This window comes from Heterodontus francisci, chromosome 6, assembly GCF_036365525.1.
Source record: "Heterodontus francisci isolate sHetFra1 chromosome 6, sHetFra1.hap1, whole genome shotgun sequence".
NCBI classification, from domain to species: Eukaryota; Metazoa; Chordata; class Chondrichthyes; order Heterodontiformes; family Heterodontidae; genus Heterodontus; species Heterodontus francisci.
The window spans coordinates 75,876,741-75,902,652 of NC_090376.1; positions in this window are offsets into that span (position 1 = coordinate 75,876,741).

The window sequence follows — 25,912 nt, forward strand, 5'->3', positions numbered from 1 at the left end:
AAGTGGATAAATCCCCAGGCCCAGATGAGATGTATCCTAGGCAGTTATGTGAGGCAAGGGAGGAGATTGCAGGGGCTCTGACACAAATTTTCAGATGCTCTCTGGCCACAGGAGAGGTGCCAGAGAACTGGAGGACAACGAATGTGGTATCATTATTCAAGAAGGGTAGCAGGGATAGACCAGGTAATTTCAGGCTGGAGAGTCTAATATCAGTGGTTGGGAAACTATTGGAAAAAATTCTGAGGGACAGGATTAATCTCCGCTTGGAGAGGCAGGGATTAGTCAGGGATTGTCAGGATGGCTTTGTCATGGGGAGATCATGTCTAACTAACTTGATTGAATTTTTCGAGGAGGTGACTAGATGTGAAGATGTGAGTAAAGCAGTTGATATTGTCTACATGGACTTCAGTAAGGCTTTTGATAAGGTCCCACATAGGAGATTGGTGAAGAAGGTAAGAGCCCATGGGATCCAGGGCAATTTGGCAAATTGGATCCAAAATTGGCTTAGTGGCAGGAAACAGGGTAATGGTCGAGGATTGTTTTTGTGAGTGGAAGCCTGTGACCAGTGGTGTACCACACGGAGCTGTGCTGGGACCCTTGCTGTTTGTATTGTACATTAATGATTTCAACATGAATATAGGAGGGATGATCAATAAGTTCACAGCTGACACAAAAATTGGTGGTGTCATAAATAGTGAAGAGGAAAGCCTTAGATTACAGGACGATATAGATGGGCTGGTAAGATGGGCGGAGCAGTGGCAAATGGAATTTAATCCTGAAAAGTGTGAGGTAATGCATTTTGGGAGGGCTAACAAGGCAAAGGAATACACAATGGATGGTAGGACCCTAGGAAGTACAGAAGGTCAGAGGGACCTTGGTGTACTTGTCCATAGTTCAAGGCAGCAGCACAGGTAGATAAGGTGGTTAGGAAGGCATATGGGATACTTGCCTTTATTAGCTGAGGCATAGAATATAGGAGCAGGGAGGTTATGATGGAGCTATATAAAACACTAGTTAGGCCACAGCTGGAGTACTGTGTACAGTTCTGGGCACCACACTATAGGAAGGATGTAATTGCACTGGAGAGATGCAGAGGTGATTCACCAGGATGTTGCCAAGGCTGGAGCATTTCAGCTATTAAGAGAGGCTGGATAGGCTAGGGTTGTTTTCCTTAGAGCAGAGAAGGCTGCGGGGGGATCTGATTGAGGTATACAAAATTATGAGGGGCATTGATAGGTTAGATAGGAAGAAACTTTTTTCCCTTAGCAGAGGGGTCAATAACCAGGGAGCATAGATTTAAGGTAAGGGGAAGGAGGTTTAGCGGTGATTTGAGGAAAAAAAATTTCACCCAGAGGGTGGTTGGAATCTGGAACGCACTGCCTGAAGGGGTGGTAGAGGCAGGAACCCTCATAACATTTAAGAAGCATTTAGATGAGCACTTGAAAAGTCATAGCATACAAAGCTACGGGCCAAGTGCTGGAAAATGGGATTAGAATAGTTAGGTGCTTGATGACCAGTACAGACACGATGGGCCGAAGGACCTGTTTCTGTGCTGTATAATTCTATGACTCTATGACTAGAGTACAAGGACACCCAGGTCTCGTTGCACCTCCCTCTTTCCCAATCTATCACCATTCAGATAATAATCTGCCTTCCTGTTTTTACAACCAAAAAGTGGATAACCTCACATTTATCTACATTATACTGCATCTGCCATGCATTTGCCCACTCACCCAACTTATCCAAATCACAGTGAAGCCTCTTTGCATCCTCCTCACAGCTCACCTTCCCCCCCAGCTTTGTGTCATCTGCAAACTCGGAAATGTTACATTTAGTTCCCTCACCCAAGTCATTAATATATATTGTGAATAACTTGGGCTCATGCACTGATCCTTGCGGTACCCCACTAGTCACTGCCTGCCACCCGGAAAATGACCCGTTTATTCCTACTCTCTGTTTCCTGTCTGTCAACCAATCCTCAATCCATGCAAGTATATTACCCCCAATCCCATGTGCTTTAATTTTGCACACTAATCTCTTATGTGGGACCTTATCAAAAGCTTTCTGAAAATCCAAATACACCACATCCACTGGTTCTCCCTTATCTATTATACTAGTTACATCCTCAGAAAAACTCCAGTAGATTTGTTATGCATGATTTCCCTTTCGTAAACCCATGCTGACTTTGCCCAATCCTGCTTACGCTTTCGAGGTGTTCTGCTGGTGTTTCTTTACTAAGACATTTATAATACCTCAATTAACATCTTAATGAAAACATTAAAAAGTATGCAAGGTAACTGAGCAGATATTGGTCTGGATTTTATGGTTCTAATGATGGCTAAACTCTCAAGCATTCACTATCATTTCTCAGTGACTCTGACATCTACTTCTTGTGTCTGCACATGTGTAGTTACACACAGAAATCCAGAAGTTGCTCTCAGTGTTTCCTTGCTCTTCCATAGGGTGTGTTGTTGAAGTCTTCACAGATGGAAATCAATTTGAAATCACTGAATTGACAAGAACTTCGACTTTTTATGCTAATATTCTCTCTGTAACAACTCTTGAAAAAGTTTAACTTATTGAATGAACTGTAACTGTCGTTTTTAACAGTACACTAAGTCATAATTACTGCTGAACGTCATCTCTGGCCCTGAAAAACACATTTTATATTTGTGGATTGTCAAGTTTCTCAATTCCATAGATTTTTAAAATTTTCTTTAAGGTTTGTCATTTCAGTTATTACCTGAATCTTATGCGTATGTTCCAATCTTTATTTCACTTTCTGTAAAATTATAAAAAGTAAATGTTAAAACCTTCTTTTTACTTGCTGAATTACTGTCTTTGAGAATTCCTTAATGTGACTGGATGCTTGGTGACATCACTGTTGGTGGACACCTGGAGTTTGTAACCTGACTAAATACTCCACATTTCTTCGAGTTACATTTGCAGGGTTAAGACTTTTGAGAATTGCCATCATTTCTACTTTAGTACTTGACATGTTTTGTGCTAGCTAACTTACAGTTACCTTTTATTGATTTTTTTTGTTTTGCTCGCATCATTTCTAATTGGCTTACTGGCAATTTGTTTGCTGACAGCATGGACTGGATTTTCTTACTTGTGGTGGAGCAGGGCTTCCACTCATCCCTCCAACTTTACTGTCATGCCAATCCATTTTTGGAGTCAGTGTCATTGGCCATCACAAGTTGCCTGCGATAACAAAAGAAATTCAGAAGTGGCAAACAGGATGTTACAGGAGTCTGTTAATACCAATGTAGAAGAAACGGAGCCACTAAATATTTTTGCAGATTTTGCAATTAGCATTACCAAAATAGAAACAGCATTAGATTTTAATGTGGTATCAGACCTTTAGAACATGTGCTTCTGACAAAATTAATTCTGTTGGCAGTGCCATGCTATGCCCCTACCTGCTAAGAATGAGGCACATTAATTTTGTCATGAACATTGATTTTAAACTATCGCTGGAGTGAGAAAATGACTTGTTAAACAGATCAGCCGTGGCTGGAAAAACACATTTGCATATTAACAGACATTGCTTCGAAGGACAAAGGACCATTCCCTGTCACATTCAACCCACAATGGACCTTGATCACCAGGTATTGTGTGCAAGAGGAGCACTCCAGAGACTGCTAGGGTGATAGAATCCAGGACTGATTAGACCAGCTGGTCACATGACTAACTGGCTCCAGGGTCTTTTGAACTATCCCCAGAGAATTTGAACTCAGAAAGACTGCTGTCTCCTGGACTGAGAATATCCCTCTCCTGTCTGCTCCCATCTCTTTCTCACAAGCCTCTGAATCCAATGAAGACACATGACTCCCAAGAGAGAAAGGTTTCCTACATAGAACAAGGTTGAAGAAGAATACTGGGCCCCAACGAAAAGCAAGATATACCTACCATCAAGGACTCTACAGTGAGCTCAAAGAAGCATAACACAAACTCTTCAGATATTGCCTCAAACTTTTCCACTTTATTTTCCTTCTGCTCTTTTCTGTCTCTATTTGCATGTGTGTATCGCGTGGCATGCTAGCGTGAGCGCGTCGTGTATCTGTAGGCATCAACCAAATTAGAGTTTAAGTTCAAGTTTAATAAATTTCAACTTTTCTTCTTTAAAGCTTAGAAAACCTGTTTGTGCTGTTTTTTGATGCCTTATAATTGAAAAGTAATGGCAGAGCTAAAAATACAGTGTGTTTAATAATAAAACCCTGTTAGGGTAAGACCAGGTGAAGGCTGACAGGAACCCCTGGACACCTTTCTCATCTCGTCATAATAGAAATTTGGGGGCTATCATCCTGGATTTTACCCACAGCCAAACAAGAGAAATTGGAACTGGGAAGCCAAATTGTTCCCAATCAAGAAAGAGCAAGATTTCAATACAGGTTTTCTTGTGGTTGTGTGTGCTTGAATACTAACTTGTTTGCAACTGAAGCTAGCAGCTCCCCAAGACAGGGTGAAGTAACTTGGGATAAGTTAAAAGCACTGTCTATGGAAGAGTTGAGGAAAATGGCTGAGCAGTGTGGGATCAATGTACATGGCAAGGTAGGAAATCTGAACTCCTGAGAATAGTGGCCAACCATTTTTCCCTTGAATCTGAAGAAGCAGAAACAGAGTTAGAAGCAGACTCCGAGAGTATTGTTAGCAAAGATACAATGGAACGGAGCAAACTTGAATTTAAGGAGAGAGGGAGAAAGAAAGAGCCTTCCAGAGGAATGTGAAGAAAATGAAAGACAAGAGAAGGAAAGAGAGAGAGAGGAGTGAGAGAGAAAAAGAATATTCCAGAAAGAATGCAAAGAAAGAGCTGAAGCGGCTTGAATGAACCACGGAGTGACAGAGTAACCCCAGTGAAAGCATGGCCAATATGGAAGAGCGTAAATCAGGACTGGGTACAGAATTGCTAAAGCTAGCTCAACGAATTCCAAAACTCAATGAGGAAGATGTAGAAGAATTTTTGTGTCCTTTGAGAAACTGGCAAGGGAGCTAAAATGACCAGCTGAGACCTGGCCTCTTTTATTACAAAGCAAGCTAACTGGAAAAGCCCATGGGGTTTATTCCCTGTTGCCAGATGAGAGTTCATCAAATTATGAACTGACCAAAAACGTTATCCTCGGGGACTATGAATTAGTACCTGAAGCCTCGTGCCAAAACTTTAGAACCCTCAAGAAGCAAGCTAATCAAACTTATGTGGAGTTTGAAAGAAGTAAGCAGCTGGCTTTTGACCAGTGGCTGAGGGCTCTTGAAGTACAGTTCAGCTATGAGAATCTCAGAGAAGTAATTAAGCACTCTCTCCCACTCTCCATAAAGATCTATCTAGAGGAGCAGCGGCTCCAGAGAGCCTGGCCGGTGGCTGTTCTGGCCGATGAGTTTGCTTTAATTTATAAGTCAGTTTCTCAGGGGATAACCTTTCCTAGTCACCCCCACAAATCTGAAAAGGACAAAAGCTGGTAAAGTGATAGGAGCCCAAGCAGTACTGGGAGAGAAATGAAAACAGGAGACACAGGGGGTCCTCCTCTAGCCAAAATGGAAGGTACTGTGAGCAAGACAGACCTGGAGACCTGTGTGCTTCCACTGTAATAAAGCAGAGCATTTAAAAGCTGACCACTGGAAACTAAAGGAAAAACCTGTAGGGTTAATCAGGGCACACCCGCTCAGTGAAGAAGGGACCCTGATGAAAGTACAGCAAACAAGCTGTGGCTTTAACTGCAGTAAGAGTGAGATCCAGGAAGTGTACAGGTGCAAGTGCAGGAAAGTTTAATAGTATTCCTGAAGGTTAGCAGGGCTTTGTGTCTGAAGGGAAAGTAACCCCATACTCTTCGAGTGGGTCAAGCAAGCCCATAGTGATTCTCAGGGACACAGGGGCCACTAGATCCCTTTTACTGGGAAAAGGCCTGACCTTTCCTCCAGAGAGTGCAGTGAAAATCAGAATGGTGGTGAATGGTATTGGAGTGCAGTGTATGCCTGTACCTGTACACCGGGTGCACCTAGAGAGTGACCTAGTTTCAGGACCAGTGACCGTAGAGATTGCCTCTAGTTTGTCTATGGATGGGATTGACCTGCTCCTGGGTAATGATCTCAGGGGTGAAGATGGTAGCCCCCCTAGTAGTGAAAGAAAGACCGCAGGAGGTCAGGGAGGCAGGGCCATGGCAGGAAACGGACTCCTGCAGTTTCCCTGAATGTGTAGTAGATCAGGTCATGATCAAACCAGCTCCCCCAGAGGAGACTTAATTGGCATTGGAGGCTTTGACTAGATATGTCTCTCTGAGACTTTTGGAAAGTTAGGAGACCCAGGGAATGAATTAAATGGATTTTCCCGAGGTGAGCCTCAGTGAACCGACCCAGTATTGCGAGAGTTAGCACAGGCTGCCCAGTCTGAAAGTGAAGCAAAGCGAGTCGCTGATTGCTACTATTTAAAGAATGAGGTACTGATAAGGAAGTGAAGTTCTCCTCACAGAGCTGAGTACAAGGAGTGGACAGTAGTTCACCAGTTAGTGGTGCCGCAGAGGTACCGGAGAGAAATATTAGAAAGGGCCCACATGACCACAGTGGTTGTACATGCCGGTATAGGAAAGACCAAAGCCCGCATAAGACAGCAGTTTGACTGGCCAAAACTCCACACAGATGTGGTGGAGTGCTGCAGGAGTTGCCACATGTGCCAGGTTGAGGGGAATCCCCAACCTACAGTGACACCTGTACCCCTAAGTCCTGCACCAGTGTTAGGAGGGCCCTCCAGCAGAGCGCTGGTGAACTGTAAGGGACCCCCACTGAGAACAAAAAGGGACAGGCAGGCACAAGGCTGGCAAAAGGTTAGACAAGGAAGGGGAAAAAGTGACCAAGAGGGCATGTTAAAGGAAGTCCGGGAGGAATCCTGGATGAAAACCCCCACTGTCTGGTTAGCCAACCCTGAAAAATGTGAAACGTTAGACCCCACATCCTCGTACCTAAATGCAGACACTAGAAGCATCCCACCAGAGTTGCTAACAGCATTTACAGGAACCTGCAGAAACAAAGAAAGACCTCTAGGGGGCACAGAAACCATGAGGGTGATGCCTCACGTAGTCAAAGTGCCACAGGGGAGTGCAATAGAGTCTGCACAAATACCTGCAGGCAGAAGTGTCCTCTGGGACAAGGGGAGATTAGCAAAGAATCCTCCCCCACAGTCAAAACCAAAGAGAACCACCCATCCCCCAACGTCAAAAGCCTGTGCATGGCTCAGCAAAACACTGAAAGAGTGTTCAGGATAGACCTGCCCACTACTGACTCTCCTGAAGAAAAAAAATTATCTCAGCAGGAACAAAGACCCTAGGCAACCATGGAAATGGGCAAATGAAAGAGAAACTTCCCCAAAAAAGAACGACATGTTTATTGGGATGCCAAAATGGGGGCGATTTTAATAAGTTTTAGGATTTGTGAATGAATGAGAGAAATGCATCTTTTTTTTCTGTATTTTATATTTTCTCTTGACCGTTTTAATGAAGGCTGCAGTTGGTGACAATGCAACCACTAGGTGGCGCTGTACTGGCACATGCGCAAATTCAGCCTGTTCCACTTAAACATCTTAGTCTGCGACGTTAAGGCAGCTGCCAGGACTAAAGATGGCGCTGCTCAAATAATCACAAAATGGCAAAGTAAAGTTATGGCAGCACGCAATGGAAATCAAAAGTCCAGAACCTCTGACAGTGCTGCACAATTCTAATTGCTTTCAGTGCCATTCCGCTCTGACTGCTCACTCCCTGCCTCCTGCTTTCTTCCCGCACCCCACCGCCCTAAGAAGCAAGGCGATGTAGGAGCATGTGGCAGAGAGGAGGGAAGGGACGCGGCCTTGAGCTAGCATCTGGAGGGATGGGGGAGAGCAGGTGGCGGGGGAGAGAGTGGGTGGTGGGGGAGAGAGCGCGTGTTGGGGAAGAGCGCGGGTGGCGGGGAGAGCGTGGGTGGCAGGAAGAAAGCGAGGGTGGCAGGGGGAGAGGGTGGGTGGTAGGGGAGAGCGGCAGGGTGGGGGATGGAGCGGAGCGGCAGGTTAGGGGATGAGTGGAGTGGCGGGGCAGGGGATGGAGCAGAGCGGCAGGGTAGTGGGTGGAGCGGAGCGGCGCGGCCGAAGAGATCGGCGGGGTAGGGGATGGAGTGGAGCGGCTGGAGAGCGAGGCGGGATAGGGGATGGAGAGAGAGGCGGGATAGGTGATGGAGCGGAGCGGCCGGAGAGAGCAGTGGGGTAGGGGATGCAGTGGAGCCGACCAGGCGTCTTGCATAAAGATGTACTCGTTACGTGATAACGTTGTCGGCGCATGCGCTAACCAGTCCTGGCAAGTCGGACCGCCGCGCACGTGCAGAGAGCAGGAGCCCTTCTGCGCATGTGTGCATCTTGGCACAGACTGATGATGTCAGCAGCCGGCTGCGTTGTCAGGAATCACTTTGTTTAATGAAATGCGCGTTTCTCAAATAGAATTTCTTTCCGCTGGGTGTGGAGGTGTCATGCTAGGCCCCCACCTGCCAAAAATAAGGCACATTAATTTTGTCATGAACATTGATTTTAAACTATTGCTGGAGCAAGAAAATGCCTTGTTAAACAAATCAGCCGTGGCTGGAAAAATACATTTGCATATTAACAGACATTGCTTGGAAGGACAAAGGACCACTCCCTGACACATTCAACCCACAAAGGACCTTGATCACCGGGTATTGTGTGCCAGAGGAATATTCCAGAGACTGCTAGGGTGATACAATCCAGGACTGGTTAGACCGGCTGGTCACATGACTAACTGGCTCCAGGGTCTTTTGAACTATCCCCAGAGAATTTGAACTCAGAGAGACTGTTTGCTCCTGGACTGAGAAGATCTCTCTCCTGTCTGCTCCCATCTCTTTCTCACAAGCCTCTGAATCCACTGAAGACACATGAACCCCAAGAGAGAAAAGTTTCCTCCAGAGAACAAGGTTTCAGAAGGATATTGGGCCCCAACGAAAAGCAAGATCCACCTACAATCAAGGACTCTACAGTGAGCTTGAAGAACTGAAACAAAAACTCTTCAGATATTGCCTCAAACTTTTCCACTTTATTTTCCTTCTGCTCTTTTCTGTCTCTATTTACATGTGTGTATCGCGTATGCATGCTAGCGTGGGCACATCGTGTATCCGTAAGCATCAACCAGAGTTTAAGTTCAAGTTCAATGAATTTCAACTTTTCTTCTTTGAAGCTAAGAAAACCTGTTTGTGCTGGTTTCTTTACCTTATAATTGAAAAGCAGTGAATAAGGATTCACCAAGGCGGAGCTAAAAACAATGTGTTTAAAAATGAAACCTTGTTCGGTAAGACCAGGTGAAGGCTGAGAGGGACCCCTCGACACTTTTCTCACCTGGTCGTAACAGAAGAAACAATTATTTTTTCCTTATCTGTTTGCTAAACAACACTTGTTTGCCTAATATAAAATCAAGGTCAGATCATATCATGACATTTGTAACTGTTCATTCACTAGGTGGAGATTTAACCAGTCTTGTACATGGTGTGAAGTCAGTTTGTGTATGTTACACCCTTGTTAGCAATGTTACTTGGGCATTTCCACAACTTATAGCTGTGCGCAAAAATACTCGGGAGATTCCTCTAAGTTCAATTGGGGATCAGTGTCATTGGCCATGCAGGTGGCCTCCCAGTGGGATTTTGGCCACCAAGGCACAGTCTGCCACTGCTGGTGGCAAAATCCCAGGGGTGTTGCAATAGGAGTGGGACTGTTTCATCACAACAGACAATCAGGTGATTATGTGGATAAAAGAGCCTCAAAGATAAAATGCTTTTGAGTATTCAGCTGAGCCCAATGCCTTAGAAGGTGAGACTTTCAGATGAAGGTGAGCCTCTCTCTCCATTTGCAAATGTTGAGGTCATTGCTGTCACTACTGTGGGTCTACACCACTTTCCAGTGGGTAATCAGAGAATGGTGGGAAGATGGGAGAGAAATGGTATGACACAAATCCTTACAAGCGCCAAGTTAGCCAAAATAAATACATAATTTAAAACTGAGTAAAGTAAGTTGAAAATAATTCAAAAACATACATGGAATGTAGGCAGTATGTTCCATTAAACTGCATGCTTCCCTTTGGTGATAGCTTCAACAGACATGAAGTCAACCTCTACATATACTCTGATTACACCTAGCTCTATCTCTGCATCACCTCTATCAACCCATCCCCTGTCTCTGCTTGTCAGACTGCTTGTCCAATATCCAATCTTTGATGAACCGCAATTTCCTCCAGTTAACTTTAAGAGGACTTGAAGCTATTATCTTTGTCCCCCATCACAAACTTTGCACTCTCACCACTGACTCCATCTCCTTCCATGGCTATTGTATTAGTTTGAACTAGACTTCTTGCAATTTCTCTGTCCTATTTGACCCCGAGATGAACTTCCCACCCCATGAAATCTCAGTCACAAAGACAACCTACTTCCAAAACTCCAATTCCCATATACTATCCCACAGCAAGTCTTGCTTGCCCATCACCTCTGTCTTTGCTGTCCTATATTGTCTCTCAGTCCCCCAAAGTCTCAAATTTAAAATTCTCTTCCTCCTGTTTAAATCCTTCATAGCCTCACCCCTTTCTATTCCAGTATCTTTTTATAAGTCGAAAACACACCCGCCCAACACCCTGCAGCGCCACCCCACCGCCCCCCACCGCGTCTTGTCCCGCAGAACTCTCCATTCCTCTGTGTGGCCTCTTGTGTGTCCACCTCGTCTCTCCCTTTGCCCACCAATGGCAGCTGTGCCTTCAGCTAGCTGAAATTCCCTCCCTTAGCCCCTCCTGCCTCTCCACCTCACTCTTTCTTAAGAATCTCCAGTAAACACACTTCTTTGGCCAAACCTTTGATTACGCCTCCTAATAATCTGTTTTGTCTTGGTGTTCCTTGATATCTGATTACACACTGTGAAGTGCCTTGAGCTGTATTACTATGTTGAAAGCACTATATAAATGCAAGTTGTTGCTAAATTAAAAGGTACAGTCTTGTAATTTATAAGTGAAACCTTAAGAGAAACATTTAGAAACAGTGTACTTCGAGAATAATGCCACTTCAATTCTATTATTTCTTTCCTTTCTTTTCAGGATATGGGTGTCATTAGCCAGGCCAGCATTTATTACCATTGGTAGTTCCACTTGAGGAAGTGGTGGTGAACCCACTACTTGAACTGCTGCAGTCCGTGCAATGAAAATACTTGCACAAGGCTTTTAGGGAGTTCCAGGATTTTGACCCAGAGAGGAGGAAGGAACAGCAATAGATGTCCCAGTCTGGATGGTGCGTAACTTGAAGTTGGAGATGTTGGTGTGTCCATGCATCTGCTGTCCCTGTCCTTCTAACTGGTAGAGGTTGTAAGTTTAAGAGATGCTGTCAAAGGAGCCTTAGTAAGTTGCTGCAATGCATCCTATAGATAGGATGTATTAGCACAATGTGGCTACAATGGTGGAGACAGTGGATGTTTGAGGTGGTGGATGGTCTATTGATCAAGCAGACAGCTTTGTCCTTGATAGTGTCAAGCTTTTGTGAGTGTTGTTGCAGCTGCATCCGTCCAAGTAAGTGGAGAGTATTCCATCACACTCCTGACTTGTGCCTTGTAGGTGATGGAAAGGATTTTGGGAATCAGAAGGTGCTTCACTCATCGTAGAATACCTAGTTTCTGACCTGCTATAGTCACTATGTTATTTATTTGGTGGTCCAGTTGAGATTCTGATCAATGAAAACTCCCAGGATGCTAATAGTAAGGGATTTAATGATGGTAATACCATTGAGTGTCAAGGGGAGATGCTTAGTCTCTCTCTTGTTAGAGATGGTGATTGCCTGGCATTTGTGTGGTGTGAATGAAACTTGACACTTAGCAGCTCAAGCCTGGATGTTGTCTGGATTTTGTTGTATGCAGGCATGGACTGATTCAATATTTGAGGAATTGCGAATGGAGCTGAACTCCTCATAATCATCAGTGATGAACTCCACTTCTGAACTGATAATGGAGGGAAGATTATTTATGAAGCAACTGAAGAAAGATGAGCCTAGGACACTTCCCTGAGAAACTCGTGCAGTGATGTCCAGAGCGGAGATGATTTCCCTCCAACAACCATCTTCCTTTGCACTAGGTATGACTCCAGCCACTGAAGAGTTTTCCTCCAATTCCTCTTGACTTCAGTTTTACATGAACCCTTTGGTGCCACATTCCATCAAATGCTGTCACAATATCAAGAACAGTCACTCTCACCTCAGCATTGGAATTCAGCTCTTATTTTGTCCATATTTGGAGCTCAATTCTGGAGCTGAATTTCAAACTGAGCTGAACCCAAACTGAGATCCCGCCTTGTTCTGGTGAGACCTTCCTAATCCTGATGTTGCACTCACATGAAATATGAATCCTACTAAGGAAAGACTGGAGGAACTTGGGTTTTTCAGCCTCAGAGGCGATCTCGTTGAGGTATATATGACAGAAAAAGTTCCTTTGAAAAATTACTTTAAGAAGTGGGTGTACGACAAGGGGGCACTGATTCAAATCAGCAAAAGGTAACTTTAAGACTGATATCACAAGTCCTTTTTAATGTACAGAATGGCCAACAGTTAGAATAGACACTGGGAATTGGCAGAGAGGTGGAAGCGAAAGCTCTGGAATCATTTAAGAAACTTAGTTGCAGCAGAGTGTATGGTTGTTCTGGATGAGTGAATTAGCATGGGCCGAATGGCTTTCCACATCGATATATATATAACAATCTTGTTTAGATTGTTCTTATTTTCTGATCTTAGTTTTTAAATCAAGTTTCTCTACCAATGTCAATAAAAGTTTTAGCACTGAGGAATGATCCAATTGAAGTACTTTCAGTCACTTATGAATTGACATGTAATTTCATTCCATTATAGTAAGCTATCTTTAAGTTTATATTCTGCTAGGTGGTTACTCATATAAATCAATGCTGTACTGCACACAAAAATCTCAGCACGGTATGCAATTAACCATTGACATATCATTTCATTCTTCAACAGTAAACCTCTTTAAATTTATTTTCAGCAAATGTGGCTGGTGATATAATCAATGTTGGACCAGAACACAAGCATCATAACACAGCATGTACTTGCATTCCTCTGTGTTTGATGTATCACAACTAATATCTATCTGTAATGTTTCAATTTACAGTACAACATAATATTGATATTTTTTGTTTAACATTATGCTCAGTTTGAGGTGCAAAGAAGACAAGACTTTTTCTGTTTAATAAATGCTGTCATTTGTGATTTTTTTTATTGTTTATGCTTTTTAACGTGGCATTGAGGGATGCAACATTTCTTACCAATGGTAGCAGCAAGCACTCCCAAATAAAGTCTAGGCCAGGTTATATGGACCGTAAAATCCTTCTATAGTGTTCTAGTGTCAATCAGCCTTGCCAACCTCATACTCTACAGGTGCCAGTCTGAGACTATTACCTGCAACTAACCTGGCTATTGCATTTTGAGATTTTTGAACATTTTTCACAAAATTCTTTGCATGACTTTCTATCAAAAATGTTTGGCAGGAATTTCATTTTAGAAATGTCTCAACATTCTGTTTGCAGTCTCCTACTGCAGGACCAAATGTATAGTGTTAATTGCCTGCTGTAGCCTCCAGATCTTGTTGTCATTTTGGTTCAAATTTCACAGTAAAATAACAGTGAGGCTATCAATTACTATTATTTAAAGAGTAAATTGGACAGGAACTTCCAGTGACCGCACATGTGCAAGTAAACATCAAAATCAAGAAGTTACTGACAAATCATGCTGCTCCTCCAGAAGCTGTTTGATAGATATCTTGCTGAGAAAATTGGCATTGAATTACATGAACCAATGAAGTTGGGATACCTGCATGACCTTCTTCTTTGGCCTCCTTGTCTCGAGAGACAATGGGTAAGCACCTGGAGGTGGTCAGTGGTTTGTGCAGCAGCGCCTGGAGTGGCTATAAAGGCCAATACTAGAGTGACAGACTCTTCCACAGGTGCTGCAGATAAAATTGGTTGTTGGGGCTGTTACACAGTTGGCTCTTTCCTTGCGCTTCTGTCTTTTTCCTGCCAACTTCTAAGTCTCTTCGACTCGCCACACTTTATCCCTGCCTTTTAGGTTGCCCGCCAGCTCTGGCGATCGCTGGCAACTGACTCCCACGATTTGTGATCAATGTCACAGGACTTCATGTCGCGTTTGCAGACGTCTTTAAAGCGGAGCCATGGACGGCCGGTGGGTCTGGTACCAGTGACGGGCTCGCTGTACAATGTGTCCTTGGGGATCCTACCATCTTCTATGCGGCTCACATGGCCAAGCCATCTTAGGTGCCGCTGGCTTAGTAGGGTGTATATGCTGGGGATGTTGGCTGCCTCGAGGACTTCTGTGTTGGAGATACGGTCCTGCCACCTGATGCCAAGGATTTTATGGAGGCAGCGAAGATGGAATGAATTGAGACGTCGCTCTTGGCTGACGTACATTGTCCAGGCCTCGCTGCCGTAGAGCAAGGTACTGAGGACACAGGCTTGATACACTTGGACTTTTGTGTTCTGTGTCAGTGTGCCATTTTCCCACACTCTCTTGGCCAGTCTGGACATAGCAGAGGAAGCCTTTCCCATGTACTTGTTTAATTCTGCATCGAGAGACAGGTTACTGGTGATAGTTGAGCCTAGGTAGGTGAACTCTTGAACCACTTCCAGAGTGTGGTCACCGATATTGATAGATGGGGCATTTCTGACGTCCTGTCCCATGATGTTCGTTTTCTTCAGGCTGATGGTTAGGCCAAATTCATTGCAGGCAGCCGTAAACCTGTCGATGAGTCTCTGCAGACACTCTTCAGTGTGAGATGTTAATGCAGCATCGTCAGCAAAGAGGAGTTCCCTGATGAGGACTTTCACTTTTAGATGGGCAAGGTTGAACAACCTGCCACCTGATCTTATGTGGAGGAAAATTCCTTCTTCTGAGAACTTGAATGCATGTGAGAGCAGCAGGGAGAAGAAGATCCAAATAGTGTAGGTGCGAGAACACAGCCCTGTTTCATGCCACTCAGGATTGGAAAGGGGTCTGATGAGGTGCCGCTATGCTGAATTGTGCCTTTCATATTGTCATGGAATGAGGTGATGATACTTAGTAGCTTTGGTGGGCATCCAATCTTTTCTAGTAGTCTGAAGAGACAACTTCTGCTGACGAGGTCAAAGGCTTTGGTGAGATCAATTAAAGCAACGTACAGGGCCTCTGTTGTTCATGGCATTTCTCCTGTAGCTGGTGAAGGGAGAACAGCATGTCAATGGTGGATCTCTCTGCTCGAAAGCCACACTGTGCCTCAGGTTAGACATGCTCAGCCAGTTTCTGGAGCCTATTTAAAGCTACAAGAGCAAAGACTTTCCCCACTATGCTGAGCAGGGAGATTCCACGGTAGTTGTTGCAGTCACCACGGTCACCCTTGTTCTTATAGAGGGTGATGATATTGGCATCGCGCATGTCCTGTGGTCCTGCTCCCTCTTCCCAGCACAGGCAAAGCAGTTCATGCAGAGCTGAAAGTATAGCAGGCTTGGCACTCTTGATGATTTCAGGGGTAATGCCATCTTTCCCAGGGGCTTTTCCGCTGGCTAGAGAATCAATGGCATCACTGAGTTCCGATTTTGTTGGCTGTACGTCCAGCTCGTCCATGACTGGCACAGACAGGGTTGCATTGAGGGCGGTCTCAGTGACAACATTTTCCCTGGAGTACAGTTCTAGGTAGTGTTCCACCCAGCGGTCCCACCTGCATGACCAATACACACTAAATTTGACAGAAACATTAGGGTTTGTCCATTTCAGATTAAGTGAATTTTTAATGTCATAGTAAGTCTTAATGATTGACAAACAACCCCTCTGGCACCAAAAATTTACAAGTGTAGAGCCACATTCCTTCAGATTTTAATTATTGTTGGAGATTTAAAAAGAATAAAAATGTAAATACTTTTTGAAATTTTTCTGTCTGTCTCATGCCTTTTTTAATCATATCTTTCTTTTCATCTGTTTATTTTGCTTTCTGTGTGTGATTTGACAATAAATTCACAATTCTAACTGGCTCTTTCTGGTCCAGACATTTAAATTTCACCCCCTAAACTTGTGGGTTGGGAGTAGGTGGGGGTGTGGGGGGGGTGGTAAAAATATTTGTAGCACAGCTCTACTCCATTGTGCCCACTTTCGCATTTAATGGAAGTTCATTTGGATGCCAACAAAGATGGAGATTTTCTAACTGAATGCCGGCTGGTTGGCACAATTGGCACAATTTACATTTTTATGAGCGAGATAAAAATGAGGTGTTTTTAACTTGGTGCCAAATTTCATGGTTGGGGTCAGGTGCCGATCAAGTGAATTGTTTTGTCCTAGATGGTGTTGAGCTTCTTGAGCATTACTAGAGCTGCAATCATGCAGGCAAAGTATTCCATCACGACCCTGTCTTGTGCCTCGTAGATGGTGGGAAGACTTTGCAGAGTTGGGAAGTGAGCCATTTGCTGCAGAATACGCAGCCTCTGACCTGCTCTTGAAGTATTTGTTTGGATAAATACTTTTGTACACTTGGATAAATAATATGTGCACTTTGGCTTGCCATACACGTGTGACCTCTGATGTTATGATATGTAAATAAAGGCTTTTGGCAGTAGCCATTTTATGCACCACATGTAACATGGTATCAGAAATGAGCAGGTGGGATTTGAGAGGTGTTATGAATGCTGGACTTTGTAGTATGGTTATGTTTTAAAAACTGTGATCTTTAATGCAGTGTAAAATGGATATTCAGAGGAAATGTGTGACCTCATACAAAATCCGCCCAGAGACAAGTCTTGGTTACCATGAGCAAGGAACCCAGATCAAAGACCCTTTTGAAAGCAAGGTGCAAGATTGTAACACCTAAAGGACAATGGGTTTTGTTCTTCCAGGCTCTCAGATTGTAAACAGGGAGCCAAGGGCTCTAAAAAGCAGATCTGAGTTGCAACTTTTAACATCTGGAAACAAAGGAAGGCCCAGGTGGTTTTGCAATGGTCAGACTTATGGTTACTTAGAATTGTCAAAGGCAAACAACTATTGACTGTTAATCTGGATAAATTCAAGAGGCTTTCCTAGGTCTGGAGACTGAAATGAAGACACAAAGGTCAACAGTCAGCTGCGCAGCCTAAAGCGAGAGGGAGAGGGAGCTATTTCTGGGTAAACAGCTGCTCTCAGATCACCGATACAGCAAAAAGGCTGCTAAGATATGAACCTGGTTCAAAGGCTCGAGGTTTGTGGAGGAAAAAAGACCAACGGAATCACCAGAGTTTGCCTTATTAACGGATGTCCGGTCGAATGCGATTGGAAGAAGTGAGCAAATAGGACATTGGCTGAGAGAAGGTCACTGGGAGATCCAACCCATTGCAGCTGGGGCGAGTTTGGGACTTTCAAGTGCAAGGATACTTTTTTTTTTGCTGAGAACACTGTGCAATATATAAATGTGGTGTGGGGTCTTTGAGTGTTAATAAGTTAATAAGAAATACCTTTCTCTGTAATTTAGTGTACTAGCTACCTACTAAGTATTGTTTAATGTTGATTTTTCATTTGGGTGTTACAGTTAAAGCCTTAAAATGTGAAATCTTGTCATGCAATTCTTTAATCTGTCACTGGAAAGTTCATATCTCAGTATTCAGTGCACCTTAGTATTCTTCTCTGATATTTCCTCCTTGTTCCCACACCCCTGCCAAGTTAGTTTAAACCCTCGCAAGTAGCACTCGCAAATCACCTCGCAAGGAAATTTGTCCCAGCTCTGTTCAGGTGCAATCCGTCTGTCCTGTACAGGTCCCACCTTCTCCAGAACTGGTCCCAGTGTCCCAGGAATCTAAAGCTAATATAAATTCTCTCTGGGTAAAGCTATACAAATATTCTAAAGAATAAGTTAAAAGCTTTGTTTCCAAAATTCCCACATGAATTTAAAATTTTTCTCATTGAATAAAAATAGCTAAGAACCAGCTTACCAAATTAATTTACTACGTATTACATGCTTTGGAACAATAATAAAAATGTTCACAAAAAGTGTCATTCAGAAACTTCACATAATAAATACAATTGTAACTTTTTCTTCCCCTTGTGAAAAACAAAATGACACCCCACCTTTCCATGAATTCCAACATAGGAAGCACATATTCATCAGTTCGAACTTGGAATAAAATTGCCAGGTCTTCAACAGAATAACTTGTAAAATTCATGTATTGTTGCAAATGCCAACCTGGCAAACATATGTATTTTTCAAGGAAATAGTGAGATAGTTTGAGCCTCATGAGCACTTCTTTCAAAAAAATGAAACATTTTGTTAGCAGGTTCACTTTACTGGCTGCACAAGAAATCCTGTGTGGAGGCTTTCTATTTTGCTTCTATACTTTAGTGTATGCACCGTTCTTTTGAGATTAATTTTGAAATCTGTACCTTTGCAGGGCTACTGGGAAAGGGTGTCAAAGTGGGACTAGCTAAATTGTTCTTACTGATAGCTGGCACAGACACGATGGGCCGAATAGCCTTCTTCTGAATTGTAACCATTTTATGATTCTATGAAACATTCAAATACGTAAAATAAGAATGCTTTGTTAACTTTCTTTATCCTTTGGTTTAATATTCTGACAAAAATATATAAGCTCTTCTTCAATACTTATGGCAACATGATTTCCAACAGTGTGCATAATCTCAAATCTCAGTCTTCAGAATACTGAACTATATCCATTTGTATTAAGTCTGCATACATCATAGCCTCTGGTAAAACAAGACGAGCAAACTCGCATTCAATGTGACATCCTTCCACTTTCAAAGTGCATGTAATAATCTTTTGAAAATGTATCAACTATTAAGACAGATGGTGACCTTCCACTAAAAATTAAGCTCACTCTAAATAAATTCCTTCCCTGTCACACTGTTCATTGATTCGCAAAACAATTACAATTCCAGATTTTACGATGGTTGCTGATGTTATCACTGTGTTTTGCTATAGGCTTATATAACCTCTGCTGGATTAACCTATTTTCTATTCTGTAGCCCAATTGTAATTCTCTAGTGTTGTACTTGAGAAGCAGTCCTTCACGAACAGAATCAGACTGTTAGACCTCAGCTCTGAATTCCCAAAGCCATGGAAGAAGCTTTTAAAGTTTTTCAGACTCTGATACATTTGACTTCACTTAGGCTCAACAAAAATATTTAAATGAATGTAAATTTATTGGTTTTGAACAGGTCTGTGTGAGCCCTTCAATACAGCCTCCAAAGAGTGTACTAGATGGTCGAAACCTACTGTACATGACATAACCTGGCCTTGCAGCATGGACAGCAACCTGAAACTGAAGCTGCAACAAGACCTGGAATTATATGATGATGAAGAGCCGAAGCATTAGTAGTTGGTAGCAAGAGCTGTTCAGGATCACCTCATAGGCTAGCGCTACAGTGACATTATGCCCACTCCATAGCCCTGCTTTAGATTTCTGCCAAACGTCTTCACCAGTCATTCCAGCCTCTAAAGATGCACTTTCAGTTACTAATCAGTAATAATATAGATGGCTCCTGACAATGCAGACTCAGCAGCTTTCGGACCACTCTGCAAACTAAGTCGGATTTTCAAAAGGTCTATTTTTTCATGGTTTCAATAACTGCCACGAGACAATATATTCCTGGTGTAATCCTGCAATGCCTTTTCTTTTAGCTAATGGCTGGGTACTGGAAAGGCTGGCGATGATTAGGGTAGATATATCACCTGGTCCAGATGGCTCGCATCCCAGGTTGCACAAGGAAGTGGGGGTGGAGATAACAGAAAGAGTTTCCAAAATCTTCCTATCTTCCCTAGCTATGGGGGAGGTGCCAGGGGTTGAAGAGTGGAAAATGTGACACTTTTATTCAAGAAAGGGTGTAAGGACATTCCTGGTAATTACAGGCTGGTCAACTTAACATCAGTGATGGGTTAGGTTTTAGAAACAATAATCAGGGAAAAAAAGCAACAAGCATGGAGAGGTTTGAGTTAATTAAGGATAGGCAGGTCAGATTTGTAAAATGCAGCTCATGTTTGACTAATCTAATTGAATTTTCTGATGAAATAACACAGAGGATTGATGAAGGAAATGCGCTGGATGTTGTCTATATGGATTTTGAAAAAGTGTTTGATAAAGTATCAGATAAACGGCTGTTTAACAAAACTGAGGCTCACAACATATGAGAGTCAGTGTCCAATTGGATAAAATAAATGGCGTAAGGACAGAAACCAGTGATAAATGGTTGTTTTTCGGACTGGAGGATGGTAGAGAGTGGTGGTCCCCAAGGGTCAGTGCTAGGACCACTGCTTTTCTCGTGTATATTTTTATGAAAGTGATTTGCTTTTTAAAAACATATTTTTAAAGAAATTTATAGTTCAACTGAATAAATGTTGGATTAGCTTTTTTCTTTCAAAAAAGAGAGCCATCAAGGGGGCACTGAAGAAACTGGATTAGCAACAATGTTACTGGTTGTCACATGACTCAATTTAAAGATAGAATAGAAACCCTGGGAACAGGGGCAGAGAAGTAACAAACGTCCCTGGATTGGACAAGCCCAGTAGCAGCAGAGTGCACCTGGGATGGGCAGAAAACTCACAAGCTTTTTGATTGTGGGTCAGCGTGTGTTTTACCTTCTGGAGTGAGAGGCTGATAAAGTCAAGTCTGCTGAAGAAGTGTAAAAAGGAGAGAAGATCACAACCGAGCTCACTTTCCAGCATCTCTGAAGGGCCCTGAGAAGTCCACTGTGTCAATTCATCTCATTTCCTGTCTTTGAAGAAAGCCTGCTAAATTACTTTTCAACGCTGCCTGTAAAGAACTGTTCTATAAATACCGTGGCTACAAGAGCAAGTCAGAGGCTAGGAATCCTGCAGTGAGTAGCTCATCGCCTGACTCCCCAAAGCCTGTCCGCTACCTATAAGGCACAAGTCACTCTCCACTTGCCTGGATGGGTGCAGCTTCAATAACAATCAAGAAGCTCGACACCATCCAGGACAAAGCAGCCTGCTTGATTGACACACCATCCACAAACATTCACTCCCTCCACCACCGACGCACAGTGGCAGCAGTGTGTACCATCTACAAGATGCACTGCAGCAACACATCAAGGCTCCTTAGACAGTACCTTCCAAACCCATGGCCTTTACCACCTAGAAGGGCAAGGGCAGCAGATGCATGGGAACACCATCACCTGCAAGTTCCCCTTCAAGCCACACACCATCCTGACTTGGAACTCTATTGCCATTCCTTCACTGTCGCTGGGTCAAAATCCTGGAACTCCAGCACCTACCCCACATGGACTGCAACGGTTCAAGAAGGAAGCTCACCATCACCTTCTCAAGGGCAATTAGGGATGAGCAATAAATGCTGGCCTAGCTAGCGACACACAAATCCCATGAACAAATAAAAAAATGATCTCAATGACTTGTCTACATGCACTCAGAAGTTAGACTGTATGCCAGTTTTGAAACAACGTATTTCATCTGATGTTTTCTTCAAAAACGAGCAAGTAATCTGCCCAATATTTTTTGTCTGTAACAGAGCTCTGAATTTATCAAAATCACTTTTTTTTCAGTTAACCAGTGTATATGTGCGTGTATGAGTGTGAAGGGACTAAGGTAAAAAAAAGAACTTTAAAATTTCAATCTGTGTGCTTATGTTTTACTTCATCACTATTTAAGATTTGTTTTATAATAAACTGATAATTTTGTTGTTCATTAAAGAAACCTGGTTAGTGTGTACTATTCCGGGAAAAATAGAGTATATGATTGAGCGCATCGATAAGTGGGAAAATTTAAAATAATATGTTGTGACCTGTGGAGAAGTGGGACTATAATAAACAGTGCACTCCTCCCGTCTCGGTCATAACATGCTAATTGGGGGCTTTTTTGCCGGGATAAACCCAACGCTAACAATGTACAATTGTAAGTGGGATAATAATAATTGAAAAAGAAAAAAATAGAAGTATTTTTCTTGTGCAATTGAGTAAAGTTTACACCACCGGAATGTCTTCAACAGTTGCTATGACTTTTCTGGGGAAAGAGAATGCATCTCTGAGTGATTTGCGACACTTTATTTATTTTATTTAGAGCTACAGCACTGAAACAGGCCCCTCGGCCCACCAACAACCACCCGTTTATACTAACCCTACAGTAATCCCATATTCACTACTACCTACCTACACTAGGGGCAATTTACAATGGTCAACTTACCTATCACCTGCAAGTCTTTGGCTGTGGGAGGAAACCAGAGCACCTGGCGAAAACCCACGCGGTCACAGGGAGAACTTGCAAACTCCGCACAGGCAGTACCCAGAATTGAACCCGGGTCCCTGGAGCTGTGAGGCTGCAGTGCTAACCACTGCGCCACTGTGCCACCCCCAAGGTTAAACTGAGGATTTGGCAGAATTGTTGGTGATAGAGTTAATACCTGGAGCTATGTAAGCAGACATAATTGAAGTAATAGCACACCATTTGAAATTGGAAGAAGGAGAAAGTAAACCAGTGGGTAGTGTAGTTGAATGAGTTAAAATTTAGTTACAGCTGAAGCAGGTTTAGCTGGAATAGGTAACAGAATTAAGAAAACTTGAGCTTGAGGAAAAATTGACAATCAAAACATTTGAACTAGAATTGCAAAGAGAGAGAAGAAAGGGAAGTTGTTATTAGAAAACTGGAATTAAATCAAAAGAGTAGTCTTGACTCCAGTGAAAATTCTGGTGGGGAAAGATCTGTCTCCAGCTCAGGACCCAGTGGAGAGCTGTTTAAATTTTTGCAAGCCCTCTCTAAATTTGAGGAAAGGGATGTAGAGGCATTTTTAATTACTTTTGAAAAGATAGCCAAAAAGATGAAGTGGCCAAAGGAAATCTGGACATTGCTTATGCAAAAGCAGGTTGATGGACAGAGCTCATGACATTTATACCATGCTTTCTGAAAAGGCTTTTGCCGTTATGAAATGGCAAAAAAAGCTATTCTCGCTGCATATGAGTTAGTCCCTGAAGCTTACCGACAGAAATTTCAGAACCTCTGGATATTATCTGGACAGACTTATATAGAATTTGAGAGGGTAAAGCAAATTAATTTTAATCATTGGAAACAGGCACTAAATATAGAGGCCATGTATCAGAACCTTAGGAAATTAATTCTCCTGGAAGAATTTAAAAATTCACTCCCTCCATTTATAAGAAGCCATTTAGAGAGCCAAAAGGTTTCAATGGCCCGACAGGCAGTGGAAATTGCTGATGATTATGAGCTTGTGTATAGCCCAAACTCTTTGTCCATCGTCCCCACAAACCCGACAAGGATAGTAGGTGGATGAGCGAAAGAAAGGCAAGTAGCCGGGGAAAAGAAGGGACAGCTGTGAACACCCCGGGATCTCCTCCTCAGGTCAGAAAAGAAGGTGCTGATGGTAGAAGTGAGGTCTGCAAGACTAAATGTTATGATTGTCATAAGGCGGGACATCTTTGTGCAGAATGCTGGAAGTTGCAGGGAAAACCCATGGGACTTATTGGGGTGCATGGAGCCAATGCAGAGAAAGGGGCCCTGACTGAGAGTATGGCAGATCAGGCTGTAGCACTGACTGCAACTGTAAGGCCAAATACAAAACCCAATGTGAGTGCAGGGGTTGTAAATAAGATACCTGAGAGTTATAAGGAATTCTTGTTGAAAGGAAAAGTAACTCCTTATCCCTCAAGTGAGGCAGGTAAACCTATAGTTATACTTAGGGATACAAGAGCTACCTAAACTCTTTTGCTGGGGAAAGGCATAACATTTCCTTCAGAGAGCGCACTGAATGCTAAAGTTTTAAAGAATGGTATTGGAGTGGAGTATATTCCCATACCTTTGTATTGGGCGCACCTCGAGTGTGACCGAATGTCTGGAACAATAACTCTGGGAGTTGTCCATAGCTTGCCAGTAGATGGAGTTGACCTACTGCTGGGAAATGATTTGGCTGGAGCAAAAATCATCGCTTTGCCAGCAGTCATGGAAAAACCAAATGAAGCTAAGGAGACAGAACACTTACAGGAAAAGAATCCAGGAATTTTTGCTTCATGTGAAGTAACCTGACCAATGGCTAAATAAGTTCCATTGTCGGAGGTCAAATTGGAACCACAGACAGACAGCCTTATATCTGAAACATTCTTTGGGGATTTGGATAATCCAAAGGAAATATTTAATCAGTCTTCTCTGATCAGGGCTCAGCAAGCTGATCCAGAGTTAAATAAAGTGATCAAGAAAATTGATGAAGTAAATTATTTGGTTGACACCCCAGAATCACTGGAAAAAGAATTGGCTGTGTCATATCAATATGATAACACAATATTATTGCCAGGAGGAGGATAAGCAAGCACAGATATGTCAGGTATTAGGGACTATGAAGGATGAAAGGGATAGTGAGGAAGAGGCAAAAGGAAGCCTAGACAATTCCCAAATTGCACTTCCTGCTATCCAGTTAGCAAATACTGAATTGCTAGGGAGGTTAGACACTATGCTTTCATATTTATATTTATTTAATTCAGAGATACAGCACTGAAACAGGCCCTTCGGCCCACCGAGTCTGTGCTGACCAACAACCACCCATTTATAACTAATCCTACATTAACCCCATATTCTCTACCACATCCCCAACATTCTCCTACCTACACTAGGGGCAATTTACAATGGCCAATTTACCTATCAACCTGCAAGTCTTTGGCTGTGGGAGGAAACTGGAGCACCCAGCAGAAACCCACACAGACACAGGGAGAACTTGCAAACTCCACACAGGCAGTACCCAGAACTGAACCCAGGTCACTGGAGCTGTGAGGCTGCAGTACTAACCACTGCACCACCCAAATGATGCCAACCAAGGAGAAGACCTAACAAGACTACTCACAGCATTTAAAAGAGTCAGTAGGAATAAGCCAGGATGTACAACTTTAGCCACACATGATGCGGATATAGGGAAATCTGTTCTTATAAAACAACACCCTTATCCCTTAAGTCCAGAGAAACAGGCCCAAGAGTGGCAATTACATGGGAACACCACCACCTGCAAGTTCTTCTCCAATCCACACATCATCCTGACTTGGAACTATATCACTGTTCCTTCACTGTCGATGGGTCAAAGTCCTAGAACCACCTTCCTAGCAACTCTGTGGGTGTACCTACCCCATACGGATTGCAGTGGTTCAAGAAGGTGGCACCTTCTCAAGGTTAATTAGGGATGGGCAATAAATGCTGTCCTAGCCAGCGATGCCCACATCCCATGAATGAATAAAAAAATACATGCTGGAGAATCACCTTATGGAACCCAGTCAAAGCAGCTGGAGTTCCCCAACAGTATTATTGCTTAAACCTGATGATTCAACCAGTCTTTGCATAGACTACAGAAAGGTTAATGCAGTAACAAAGGCAGACTCCTACCCAATCTCTCGCTTGGAAGACTGTATTGACAGAAGGGGCAGTGTCATGTTTCTTACAAAAATATATTTGTTAAAGGGATACTGGCAAGTTCATTTAACACCCCGAGCTAAAGAAATATCAGCTTTTGTCACACTGGATGATCTTTTTCAATGCTGATTGATGCCATTTGGGCTAAAAGAAAATGCCCCAGCAACCTCTCAGAGACAAAGGAAACAAGTGGTAGCCAGTATTCCTAACTGTGTAGTTTACCTTGATGGCGTGCTTGTCTATAGTGACACTTGGAAAGACCACTTGGAACAACTAAAAACTCTGTTCAAGAAATTATCATCAGCTGATTTAATAATAAACTTTACCAAAAGTAAATTTGCGAAAGCATGAATGACTTACCTTGGGCATGTAGTAGGGGAAAGACAAGTGTTACCAAGAACTGCAAAAGTACAAGCATTGGTGGAGTCCCTAGTCCTAAGACTAAGTGAGAAGTCATGTGGTTATTGGGGATATGTAGTT